Source organism: Chaetura pelagica, unplaced genomic scaffold (genome assembly GCF_000747805.2).
Source record: "Chaetura pelagica isolate M959 unplaced genomic scaffold, ChaPel_1.0 scaffold272, whole genome shotgun sequence".
NCBI classification, from domain to species: domain Eukaryota; kingdom Metazoa; phylum Chordata; class Aves; order Apodiformes; family Apodidae; genus Chaetura; species Chaetura pelagica.
Window position 1 is genome coordinate 870,117 of NW_009952445.1, and position 10,712 is coordinate 880,828.

Below are 10,712 nucleotides of genomic sequence, written 5' to 3' on the forward strand. Positions count from 1 at the left end.
CGCTCACTGTTGGAATGGAGGACTTTGGAGTAACTTTCTGGTAAGGCTTTGATAGGTGTTAGGGCAACAGAATCATTCCGCAGTGTCTCTCTTCTTTATCTTTCATCTCTGGAAGTGCTGCTCTGCAGGCTTGCAGCCGTGTAACTTTTGAGCAAATAAGCATCCAGCATTGCCTTGGGGAAGCATGTCTGGGATGCCAAAGTCCCCTTGCAAACTAAAATCCAGGAGAAATGAGGAAATAAGTTCGTCTTGAGCTCTCCTAAATGTGGGTCCCACCATTGCTCCTCTTTGGGATTCAAGAAAACAGAGATCCCAAATCTTTAAGGACCCTCCCAACCCAGACCACTGATGGTTCTATGGGCTGTGTGATCTCCTGGCCCTCAAACACGACGCAGTGAGATCACGTACTCGAGCAGCTGAAGTGAGCAGCCTGTCCTCTGACTCTTCAGCTGCTCCCAGTAGGAATCCTCAGGCCTTGTTGCATGTCCATACTTTTATATTTTTTATTCCAGCTGTTTCCAGGTGTGCAGCTGAACAGTACCACACATGTCTTGGCTTAAGACTAACTACTTAACCTGCAAGTGCTCTAGCTAGGAATGTAGCCAGGATGCACGTACTGGCACTGCAGCTAAACCTGCATCTTCACACTTCTGAGCAAAACTTGAGATACATTATTAATAAGATGCTCTGGACTTGAGAAGACAGGACTGATCCTCTGGTTGCTGACTGTCCTTTTAATGGTGATGTGTGTGGTCTCAAGGATGGCAGAACAGTTCAGCAGCGGGAGTCCTTTACAGTGCACACCCCTCAGCCATGCTGGCTCTTTTTAGGATGTGTAGCTCCATGAATGCTCTTTCAGGCCATAAGCACAAGAAATGCACATTTTGGTTGACTCAGAAATAACTCTGGTATTTTAGGCTGCTTGCAAAGTCAGGCAGGTGTGCTCTAGCACTTACACCCTCTGTGGTTTCCAGATGTGTTTGCCAAGAAGGGTCCTATGGTCTGTGTGAAGGAAAGCCTGGGCTTTCAAGCCCAAAGCAGGGTAGTGAACAACAGAGACAGCTGGTCAGCCTGACAAATGGCAGCCTCTACCTGGCAGTGCTCTGAGATGCTGTTGGGAAGACAGGACCAGGCAGCTGTGTGATCATCCACAGCCTGCTGTGCTTGGCATGCAGAGCAACAGCCTGTCTGGAGGCTGATGCCAGCTTTTGCAGGACAGTGCAAAAGCTTCTGCCCTGCATCTTGCCCTGGTGCCCTCCTGCCTCTGTGCTTTCAGTCACAGAAGTGCTTTGCCTACACAGCAACATGCATCTTGGGCTTGCTCGTCCAGATTTCCTTCCATTCTCCATAGCTGGGGGACATCTCTAAATGCATTTGGGATGCACTGATGGTGGTGAAGCTGTGTAGGAGTGTCCCTTCCACCCTCCTCAGTGCAGGCTCTCCCTGGCTGGGCATGGGAGGCATCTTCTGCCTGTGGTGTCTCTGCAGCAGGCACAATGCTGTGTGATTACTCCATTTCTGGTGGGTGCTCTCCAGCATCCTCTTTCCATCCACAGCTGGTCCAGTGCACTGTGTCCTGTCTCTCCAGGCTGACATGTTGGCTGCAGGCTGTTTTCCTTTCCCACCCTGTTGACTTCAGCCAGTCCCTCAGCAGTGTAGGAGAAAGAAGGCTTTCTGGCTACATCTCCTCCTCCTCATCCTGCAGCGTGATCACTGCTCTGTGCAGCAGTCTTCCTCAAGCCTCCCTCCAACAAAGGTCCCTTTACCTTGCTGCAGGGTCTGTAGGGTCTAACCTGCATTTCTAGATTTCCAGGATTCCTTTGTGCCTCTCCCCACCCAAAAACCTATCCTAAACCCTGGTTTGCTGCAGGACATGAAGACAAGCCAGTTCCACAGGTTGCTACTGCTCTTGCCTGGGAATTGAGCAAAGAGCCCTAACCTGTGTGTTACGTGAAGAGGAGGAAGTCCTCCTTGTATCTCATCTTCTCTTGCCTTTTCCTTTCCCTTCTCCTGGCGTGAGTTTCCTCTGTTCACTTCCACCTTGACATCCAGTTGCTTGGTCTTTGGCTGCATCCCAGCTCCGTTCCCATTCCTTGGGAGTGTCAGCTGCTTTGACAAACACCCCACTCTTTGTGCAGCACCCACCTGTGCTCAGAGTGGTTGGACAGTGGAACAGGCTGCCCAGGGAGATGGTGGAGTCACCATCCTCTGGAAATGTTTGAAAGAAATAGAGATGTGGTGCTTAGGGATGTGATTTAAGCACTGAATGGGTAAATTAGGTTATGGTTGGTGGATTTAGGTTGTGGTTGGACTTGATGATCTTCAAGGATGATTCTGTGACACCAGGCAATGCCATGGCCCTGCCAGACCCGTTTCTATTGCTCCACAGTTGTTAAGGCAAGTAACAAATTGGGAAAAGAATTAAAGCTGGTAGTTCAGAAATACTTATGAAAATTGCCTTTTTAAGGGGGGCAGTGGAAAAAACCCTCTGTGAGGAGAGTGGCCACTTGTGACGCCTGCAAAGATCTTTCCTGTGATCTTCCTCAACATTTGTGGACCATGATCTGCTGCCTGCAACCTGGACACTTGGGTAGAGCCCGGGCAGGATGAAGGTCTCCCCTCCCGCTCCCTTTTTCCTTCCTTGGCTGGTGCCTGCTGCTCTCTAGTGGTGCTTGATCCCAGCTTTGCACATCGCTGCTGAGTGTGGACACCTGCAGGCGCTGGGAAGGGCTTGGGGGAGGTTTTGGTGTGTGTCTGCACATTCACTCCCCTCCACACCTCGGCTGCTGGACCCTGCCCACAGTGAGCTCCCTGTCTCGCCCAGTACAGCCCTTCTCCAGGTCTTTCCTCAACCCAGATTCAACATCTTCCTAGAAGAAGGGCAGGGGAAAAAAAAAGTCTGGATATGGAGGGGTGTGTTGCACAGTTCAGCTGCAACATCTGTGTCTGAGGGTCATTGCAGTGGACTAAACCAGCAGGTATTGCTCTGAAACTAAAGAAGGGTGGCTTTTGTTCTGGTGCTGTGAATCCTGTGGGGTCAGTGCAAAGTGAGAACCTGGCTGAGGCTTTACTTTGGTTCTTTACAGAGCAGATTTCTGCCATGGCAAGTCCAAATCCTGTGCCCACGTGATGTGGGCAATGAAGCTGCTCACATTCCCCAGTGCCACACTCGGAGGCAGAAGGAAAGTCCCTCACTTTGTTGTGCTAAGGTGATATGTCATGGGGATGTGATATGCTGGGGAAACATCTTTCCAAGCTCCCTTGTACACCACCTTCCACACAGCCAAAACTGCCAGGTGAGATACCCTCAGCTACTGAGACTATTGATATCTAAATGTCCTCTGTAAATGCTGTAGAAAAGAAAATAACTTGTTCAGGAGAGGAAAAACCCTTTCTAGCATTAATATCCTTGTGCTCTGGCTCCCCATTTCCAGTTGGTGCAGCTCAGCTGCTTGTTCTGCTGTGCTGTGGTTCCCACCAGCAGTGGAGAAGGCTTTGGGGAGATCTGGTTGTCTAGGGTGAGCAGAAGAAGGGGTTTCATTGCCTCATCAAACAGTAGGTTGGATTTATTCTCTGAGATTCAGACCCTTAAAATCCCCAAGCCATTTTAGTGGTCCCTGTGTTTCCCAGCAAATGGATATATTTATATCCAGGAGAACAAGGACAATGCTGAGATCTGGGTTACTTGTTTTGATTTATCTGGCCAATTAAAAGTAAAGTCACAACTTCAGAGGTGAAAACAGCAGCAACACATTGGAATGAAGTGTGTGAAGACAACCAAGCATTCCTCAGAGAAGGGAAAGGAAAACTTGTTTCAAACCAACCTACTGGTAAACAGTGTTCCTAAATCTGAAATACAATGCCAGACTCCATTTGAGGACCAATTCAATTTGTCTGATGTCTGAGCAACATGCTTCAGGTGACCTCACTTTAATACAGGACTATAATCAGGTATATTTGGGGAGGGCCAGCTTGGATCACTTCACAGCCCTCCTCATCTGTGATAGATCTTTAATGGGAAGCACAAATCTTACAGCCCTTTGGCTCTTTTGCTGCTTATATTGTTCAAACAAGGGAAAAGAGACCCTAAAAATCCCACAACAACATTTTTGTGTTCGTCGAAGCAGTTGATGTGTTAAAGAACATGGGTTTTCTACAGGATGTTGTTTGCAGTTTTCTTCCAAGCAATTTGTGCACCTCCAGTGGGGACCAGCAAGCTAAGGAAAGGAAAAAGCTGGTTTCTGACAAATCCAGGTGCAGGAGAGGGTAGGCATTTCTCTTGTGTATGAGCCACAGACTGTATTTGGCAGGAAAGAATAAGATAAAATATTTATTGGAACAGGCAAAAGCAAGTTTCTCTCAGGTATCTACTATGTCAGACTTTTCCTGGTGTTCCCTCCATTAAGAAACTGGTGAGTTGTGGTTTTTTTGTTCCAAAAGTCTGAGGAGTTTCTCTGGCTCCTTCCAATATTTTGACTTCTCAATGCAGCTGCCTTCTTTTTTTTTTCTTTGCTGGGGCTTGGTATTGGGAGATATTCCTGTTAGGTGATGGGTTTAAGCCAACTGTTGTGATTATATACCCCAAAATGCAAAGCTGACGTGTTTCCATGTCATTTCAAAGCTGTTAGGGTGATCACTGGCCCTTCATAGCCTTAGATCTCCAGTACCATGCACAGCACAATCTTCTCATACACACAGACATCTGTGCTGATTCTAAGGAAACTTCTCCATTCATGATGGATTGTGTTCTGCAGAGGTTTTAAGGCAAAGCCACGTGACAAGACATCAGGTTCTCCTTTATTTGCACACATTTCTAAGGTGGGAACAAACCTCAGAAAGCCCAGAAGGTGTCTTATGTAGTGCTCTTCATGGAGCAGCCTGTCAAGCTGCTCTGCTGTAGCAACAAAATCAGAGGTGTGGGTCGGTTACCCCAACCTGTGTGGTTTTCCTCCACACAGCCAGGACATGCAGTGTCTTCCTGCCAGGTATTTCCCACCTGGTCACTTTGTCTTTCCCCAGAAGCTAATCCAGTCCTTTGTACTTGGTGGGCCTTTCCTCCTCTGAACTGTAATGCCTCTTGCTTCTTGATGTGAAATAAAGTCGTGTTCCAATGTGAGATGAACACAGCAACTGTAAAGAGGGAGAGCTGAATTCTCCTACAGGGTGGTGGCAAATAGCTGTATTGCTCCTTGTTTTACCCACACCATGACTGAGGTTACTAATGCCCCCCCTATCTCTTCCACCACACTTCTTTCTCCCCATGGGTTACCCCACTCTTCCTTTTTGCTGGTGCAATGTGCTCCTGAATGAATCAGCAGTCTGGGGCTGATGAGGCAATTGGGCTGGACCCATCATAGGGTGCATTTACATTAGAGTTTCAGTTGGGCCATTTGGGTGGGTTGGTTGGGTGCTTGTTATATTTGAGTGGGTGGTGTTTTCTGAACCAAACACCCCACCGATAGTGCTGTGCTCCACCCTACAGGGATGGTCCTCAAGGGCATGAACTCAGTTCCCTTCTGGAGAAACTAAATGGTAGGGTGAAGGACAGCAGCTCTGGGCTGGCCTCTAGTGGGTGTTCAGTCCACAGGACCAGGCTTGGCTGAGTCAGGAAGGAAAATGAAAAAGCCCTCTGGTGAGTCTGGATGCCCCATCTTCAGACTGGTCAAGGCTTTGCAGGTGCTGTGCTGGTCCAGGCCACTTGCTGATGTAGACAGGAATGTAATGGTCCCTTCTGACCTTCAGGGACTAAATAGCCATGGAAGGAGGAGAGCAGTAGTGAATCCTTTCTGGAGCACTGGGAAATGAATTGCAGGAGGAAAATTCAACAGGAATCTCTCTCCTGCAGGCTGAGATCAAGCAAGGAGCTTTCTTCTCTGGATCAGCTTCCTTGGTGCTTAACCCTGAAAAATCAGCCTGGTTGGATAAAAAAACGCTTTTTCTCCAATTTTTTGTTTGTGTGTGGCTAGCAGGGGTGGGAAGCTTCAGGTCTGAGATGGAAGACCTTTCTCTCATACCAGGACTTCAAGCCAGGAGATGCTCTAGGCTGTGCTTGTGAGAGGCAGTCACCTGAGCCATGGGAAGGTGGGGTATGAGAGGGAGGGGAGGTGCACAAACAGCTCTGGGGACATTCTGGATCCATCCCAAGACTCTGCTCTTCATCATATGTGACTTTTTAGGCCTTATTAGTTTCCAGGGTGTGTCCTGCAAGTGACAACTGAGATAAAAGCTGAGGTAAGATCAAAGCAGATTTCATGGTTTCTATGGGTTTATGCTTCTTGGTTTCACTTCCCAGTGTCTCCCTAAGCTTTCTTCTCTCCTCGCACACGGCCCTTTCATCTACCTCTCTGTTCCCACCTGGGCAGGCAAGAGCTTGCTGACATTCCAGCCTGGAGCACGACTCATGATCTTGACCAGCCCTGAGTTTCATCCCCCCAAACCTGATGTGAAGTTGGATTGTTTTAGCTGCAACACAACTCCTTTCAGTATCGATTCTCTTCCTTTGCAGAAGCTGGGCTTGAGTTTCTCCTTCTCTGTTGAGAGCATCTCTGTGTAGCAGTGTTGGCTCAGCAGCTTGTGCAAGGCTCTGATGTCCAAAGTGCTGATTCAGGGGTGCTGGGTCCAAGAGAAATGGTTGAGAAGGGGCTTTCCACGGGGTGGGAGGGCTGCTCATCTCCCGGAAAGAAATTCATGTTGCAGCGACGTGGTTCCTTCTTGGTAGAGACCTGGATTTCCCCTCCCTACCAGGTGCACTTCTTGCTGCTAGAGCCCAGTTGCTCTTGGCTTGCATTTTTCTTTTTCTCTTTAAATAGAACTACTCCTGTGGTGGCTTGTGGGTGACGTGTGGGGAAAGCATCTTCCCCAAGGAGAAGTGAGGATAAACCTGGCCTGAAGAGGGTAAGGAAAGGCCTCAGGAATGGACATGAATGAAAATAATCATTCCAGGTGGAAGCCCAAACTGATGGTCGAGTTTGGGTCCGTTCCTAGTGTGTCCAGGGTACAAAGTGCCTGGTGGCAGAAGAGATACACCTGAGTGTGTTGTGCTGCCCCAGGGTTCAAACCCCAGCCAGAACCATCATCCCCCAGAAGCTGGAGGTGATGGGAGGGAGAGTGGATGGGGCTGGATGGGGCTGGCACACAGCAGTTCCTCCAGCAGCCATGGCTGGATGTGACTGAAATGTCCCAGGTGTTGGGACACCCCTGCTTACCATCTATAATCCCATCCCCTCAGCCATTTCCCACATATCTCCTTCTCCTTCCCAACCAACTTCTAATGCAGACCTCCAGGACCATCAGCAGCAGCTCCTCAGCAGCAAGCATTCCTCTCTGCCTCTCTGCAGCCAAGACCAGCACTCCTCCTCTTGGCTCTTCCACCACGTGGCTCTTCCAAAATTAGCACCCTTGGGTGCTCCAGATGGTGCTTACAAGTACTTTGCCTTGCAGCCAGCAGGGACAGGACTTGGAGCAGCATCAGTAGATGTGACAGGCCCTGGCAGGGGGCTGCTGAGGTTCTCAAAGGTACCTGGGCATGTAGTTCACCCTGGACCATGTCACTCCAACAGTACCAGCTCTTCAGAGCAGATCTTGGTGCAGGCAGCTGTGCATCACAAGGATGAGTGTTCTGGTGGCTTCTCTGCACCCCTTCACTTCAGAGCTGCATTGTGGCTTATCTTGTGGTCCATTTTCCTGGTCACCCTGCCTTCCTGGCTTCCTGTCCTCTAGGCATCTCACCCAGAGCTGTGAGTCTCTGGGTGCAATTCCCACTTGGAGAAGTGGGTCCCTGTGTGTAATGGAGATTTGCAAACCCTTCATCTGGCTCCTGTCACCTTTGGGTTACTTGATCAGACAGGACCTCATCAGGTGAAGCCCTGCTTTGGGGTGTGGAGCTGGACCTCCTGTGGTTGGTGAACTTTGCAAATAGGGTGGATAAACCTTGCCATACTTGGTCAGACGGGAAATATCGAACTGCTGCAAACACAAGATCTGCAAATACCTCTTTGAGCAGGGGGGAAACTGAGGAGATAAACGTCACATCGTCTGGACAGAGATATTTGTTGGGAAATGAGTCACTACCATACATGTGAAGTGGAGATGTGTCACTACCCAGCAGGAGGCTGAGGAAGCTTGTGTCAAGCTAGGAAGCAAGAAGTGCTACTTTTCTAAAGATGAGCTACTGTCTTCTAACTTAACCAGCAGAAAATGGGTCAAGATCATGTTGAGCTCTACCAGAAATGTCATGGGTTATTCCACAAGCCAAATGGTGTGGAGGCAGCTGAGTTACTGACTCAAGTAAAACTGAAACTGCTAATATTTGGAAAAAGAAACAAAGTGCCACTTTAGCCAAGCTTGCCACCTTCTAGCTGTGTTTATCAAGATGTCAAACACTGAGGAGAAGGGGAGGAGGCCATGCCATAGTGCTCCTTGGGAGGCTGGTGGCAGGACTGTGGCCAAGTGTTTGCCTGAATGAGTTACCCACTGAGGATGTTACTCATCTCAAGCAATTAAAATGTTCCCTCAGGAGGCTGCTCCTTCTGGATGGGGTGGAAGCATCCTTGTACACCAGTACCTTTGTTGTATCTCTGGCCTTTGTGGCATTGTTGGCACCTCTTTCCTCCTTGTCATGCACAGCAAGGTCCAGCTGTGAATGCTGTGAAGGAGTCAGTCGTTCCATAGTCCCCTGGGCCTAATTCTCTTCTCCAGTCACCCAACTAGTGGTGCAGCTGCTGACACAGGCACACACACACACACACAGTCACAACCTCGAGCTGCCACACTGCCATGCCCAGTTCCCAGCCTCCCACCGGCACCCTGAGGCTCAGCTGCATCATCAGGACAAGCAGGAAGGTGCTCTCATCATCCTGCTGCTCTCATCTGGCTTCTGCTGCTTGGCAGCCACAGCCCAAGTCCCTGGAAGTGCTGGGGCATCCTCCTCGCTGGCGTTGCTGCCTCCTCTTCCTCGCGCCGGCGCTGGGGCTTGTCAGGAGTTTCCACCTCGGAGCTGCATGGAAACTTCCCACCTTGTGAAGCTCAGGCTGGGTCTCACCCAGGGAGTTTCCAGGAGCATCTGTTGGTCCAGCCACTGTACCTAGACCTGGGCAGCTTCTTGGCTAGACCCCGAATCAAGCACTAACCCCACGAGACCCCCATCCCTGCCGGCGGCGAAGCGGGGAGCGTTGACTCGAGGCTGCCCCAGGGCCATGTCACCATCTCTTCTTGCTTATAACTCACCTCCCTGCAACTGATGGGCTCTCTCCCTGCTTCCCCTGGGTTTCAGCTCCTCCCCGACGTGCCCCTGGGCTGAGCTGTGGCTCTGAGCCCTGATGCAAATCTCTAACGGTGCCGGCACCTGCAGCGTCTAGACGGGTTCCTGTGGCCCTGCTTCCTGGGAAAGCCCTTGTCTTTCATCCCTGCTTGGTGTCTTGGCTGCCAGAAGCCACTTCCCAGGCGTGCTGAGGAGGGATAACACTGCTGCTCTGCCTCACGTTAGGTTCAGCTCGGATCTACTCCTGGTTTGAGTTGTTCAGCTCCAGGCGTGGGGGTGCCCGGGTGTTTCTCCGGGCTGCTCCTCTAGCAGCACGTGTGAACCAGCACGGTGGTCCAGGGAGTTCCTCCTGTGCTTGCTTGGTGACACTTGCATCTCTGGGCAGGGTGGGGTGTCCCAGAAACTGCCCCCACTCTGGGCTGGGGTGCTCTGACGTGCTGCTGAACATCTACTGCTGCTTTCCCCTTTTCCCCCCAGCTCCACAGAGGTCCTGTGGTTCAAAATCAACCAGGAAGGCAGGAATACGGAAATCACATTTCTTACAAGTCTCCCTCCTCTCACCTCGATGGAACTTTTGTTCTTTCTCTCAGCCTTTCTTCTTCCTCCTTATCAGTTCTCTTCCAAAGCTCTCTCTTACTGTGTTCCCTTCCTGTAGCCCTCAAGCAGATCAAGTACTTTAGCCCTACTTTGAAACATGTCTGTAGTACATTTTTCACCTGCTTACCACACCACTCTGGTATCTCAAAAAATGAAAGAAGAAGAAGATCTTGCCCACATGCCACATCCCCAGCAAGTCCATGTACCTTTGCTCAAGGACAAGTGACAGTGAGCTCCACAGGTGGTCTGAGCAGCCTAATTTTGGACTGATTTTCTTGATCATTGGCTAATTCTGGTGCCCTCACCTTGAAATTTCACTTGTGCCCACCACAGTAAGCACCATGTGTTCTGCATCTGAGTAGAAATAAAAACTGCTCTGAGCTGGTAACCACCAGCATGGGGCCTTGGAGACCTACCTGTCCTGGTCAGCCCTTCCCTTCCCCTGGGCTCTACCTTTGGTTGGTGTTGTTTTTGGCAGATCTGGACTGGTACTTATTTTGGAAGGGAGGAATGTTGTGTAAAGGGAATGATTCTTCTTAAAATACAACCAGGAGGAAGGACACTGGGAGGGGAAAAAGGGCTAAAGGAGTTCTTTTCATACATGGGTAAATGAACACAGGTTTATTAGGAGTGTGTCCTCAAGGTGTAGGAGGCACAAGGGGATGGAGCCCAGATGGGCTGGAAGGAGCCCAGGGCTGGAAACTGGGCACTGCATGAAGTGTCTGAGACACACTCTTGTGTGATGAGAGAGAAACCAGCACTGCCCTGGGGGCCTCTGCCCACGTTTTCAGGCAGTGCTGAACTGGGAGGTGCTGAAGTAGGTGTGGGTGGAAGTTCTCCCTCAGGTTTCAGCAGG